The sequence below is a fragment of the Myotis lucifugus genome, unplaced genomic scaffold (genome assembly GCF_000147115.1).
Source record: "Myotis lucifugus unplaced genomic scaffold, Myoluc2.0 scaffold_648, whole genome shotgun sequence".
NCBI classification, from domain to species: domain Eukaryota; kingdom Metazoa; phylum Chordata; class Mammalia; order Chiroptera; family Vespertilionidae; genus Myotis; species Myotis lucifugus.
This window is the reverse complement of record NW_005871696.1, coordinates 151,412-154,333: the sequence shown is the minus strand read 5'-3', so window position 1 is coordinate 154,333 and position 2,922 is coordinate 151,412.

Sequence of the window (2,922 nt, the reverse complement as noted above, 5' to 3'; positions counted from 1 at the left end):
GGTGAAGAAAAGGAAGGAGGGAAGGAAGGAAGGAAGGCCCATTAGGAAGGAAGGAAGGAAGGAAGGAAGGAAGGAAGGAAGGAAGGAAGGGAGGGAGGGAGGGAGGAATAGAGAGAAAGACAGAAAGGCACGCTTTGCCCTGCCTGCCTTCCAGAGGCCCAGGGAGGCATGGGGCTGGTGCCAGGAGGTGCCCTGCCAGAGCAGGAATCTGAGGAGCACCTGGGGGGCTGGGAGCTTGGCCTCTAGGTTCCCTCATCCAGGACCTCGATCCTCATTACACCCCGTGAGGCAGGAGCCACTCTGTAATGCGGCTTTTACTGATAAAAGTGGGGGAATGTGCCCTAGCCAGTTTGCTCAGTGGTTAGAGCGTTGGCCCACAGACTGAAGGGTCCCGGTTCGATTCTAGTCAAAGGCACGTACCTCGGTTGCATGCTCGCTCCCCGGCCCCAGTCGGGGCGCAAAGGGGAGGCAACCAATCCATGTGTCTCTCTCACATCGATGTTTCCCTCTTTGTCTCTCTCTTTCTTTCCACTCTCTCTAAACATCAGTGGGAAAATATCATCAGGTGAGGATTCACAACAAGAACAAAAAAGTGGGGGAATGTTAGGTAACACATCTGAGGTCATACCCAGGCAGCCTGATCCAGGCCTCCCTTTGCTCACCCCGCCCCCCCTCAGTACAGACCCCTTTCTCCTCTGGGCATGAGAAAAGTGGGGGGGGGCGCAAAGGGCCCCCATCTCTGACATCGCATCCTCCAGGAGGACCTCAGGCTCAGCCTCCAAGCTCCCTTTGAGAGCCAGTGCTGCTCACGACTTCAGGGAGTGAGCTCCCCGTTTCTAGGAGAAAGCAAGGAAGTGCTCAGGCAGAGTGTGGCAGGGAAGACACCTGCCACGTTCCCGGGGAGGACTGAATGGGCTCTACAGTTATTTCCGTTCATATGGGCCAGTTTGTACGAACTCATGTGTCGGTTCCCAGAACCAACTGCTGGCTGCCAGGACCTTGTGTTTGAAAACACAAACTGCCCCCAGGGCAGGCAGCAGAGCTGTGGCTGGGCGTGGGGATCCCAGCGCCACTGGCCAGGCAGTGATCTCGCTTTGCCTGGGTTTGCTTATCTGCACGTGGGGGTGATAGCGTATCGCTCCCTGACGCAGTGAGGTTCCGGGAGGAAATGCTGACGGGCTCCCAGTGGTGGCCTCGCACGGCAAGGACTCAGGAAGTGTTTGCGGAGTCCAAATGCAGAGGGGATTCCAACCACTGAGCTTTGTGGTTTTGTTGTTGTTAATCCTCACCCCAGGATATTTTTTCCACTGATTTTCAGAGAGAATGGAAGGAGAGACACAGAGAGAGAAACGTTGATGTGAGAGAGACACACCAATTGGTTGCCTTCTGCCCGGTCCCTGCCCAGGGCCAGGGATGGAGCCAGCAACCAAGGTATGTGACCTTGACCGGAATCGAACCTGTGACCCCTCTTTCAGTCCATGGGCCGATGCTCTAACCAGCCAGGGCCAATCACTGAGCTTTGGAACGCCTCTGGTCTTCGGTGGTCCTCTCTGTTGAATGGATTTGGCCTCCGCTCCTTCCATTAGAACAACAGGAAAACTTGCCTTCATTTGGGCCACATCTGGAAGAAGGTGATCTCCATGGCCAGATGTGGGTGTACAAGCCCACAGCTCCAGAGCCAGCCCTGCGATCGGCCCCATCAGCTGGGTGACCTTGAGGAGGTGACCTAACCATTCAGTGCCCCAGTGTCCCTGTCTGTAACCCGTTCCTACCTCATTGCAGGGTTTGTGTGGCCCACCCCTGGCTTCATCTCACAAGTAGCGAAGCGATGCTATTAGAAAGCAAAGCCAGCTGGTAGGTGGCGGGTGTCTCTTTCCATTTTACAATTATTTCCACTGTGGCTGTCCTGCTATGTGCAATAGCCCAATCAAAGCAGAACAAAACCCATAGGTCTCTGTGTACGTGATGTATATAAATAGGGCCTGCAACCCAGTGGAGGCCCGCGGTGGGGCTGCTCCCGGACGCTGTGGCCAGCCCCGAGGTAGGCCACTCTGAGGGCTGCATCTTCAGAAAACAGCTGACGGGAGGGAGCGGGATGCCGCTGAGGTGATGCCCACTCATAGCAGAACCAAAACCGGAGCCAGAGCTCCCGCGGAGGAAATGGGCGGCGGGCAGGCACGGCTCCTGACTCAGAGAGGCTGTCTGTGTTTCCACGCCAGCCCAGCACACGGCAGACTCACTTCCCTCAGTGCACACCCCGCCCTGCCGCAGCCCCGAGGGAGGCCAGTCACACGGAAGGGAAGGGAAGGGGCGGCCGCGCCCTCCCAGCCTGCCTTCCCCCTGGTCTCCGGGCTCCTGTCCCAGCGGTGAGCGTGTCTGGTGCAGCCTGGGTCCCGGAGGCACCGAGGGAGCAACATTTAAGGAGGCGCTCGCTGTCTGTGCCACGGACCCTGCATCTCTTTGTCTTTAAATGAAATATGTTTGTATTGATTTCAGAGAGGAAGGGAGAGGGAGAGAGAGAGAAACATCAATGATGAGAGAGCATCATGGACCGGCTGCCTCCTGCACGCCCCACACTGGGGATGGAGCCCGCGACCTGGACCTGTGCCCTGAGCAGGAACCGAACGTGACCTCCTGGCTCATAGGCTGACGCTCAACCACTGAGCCACGCCGGCCCAAGGACCCTGCATGTCACTGGGAGCACAGACCCCTGCCCACCCCCCCACCCCCCCCCGTCTATGTCATGCCAGGTGCTGCTAGAAAGGCCGTCCCCACAACCCACAGGCCAGGGCCACGGCTCTGCCATCCGCTTCACGTGCCAATCCCTCCGCCTGTCCCCACAGCCCTGCATTTCCTCATTGCCCGCACTCAGCCACGCCCGCACGCTCAGCAGGGCTTCAGGCCCGACTCCCAAGTCCTCAG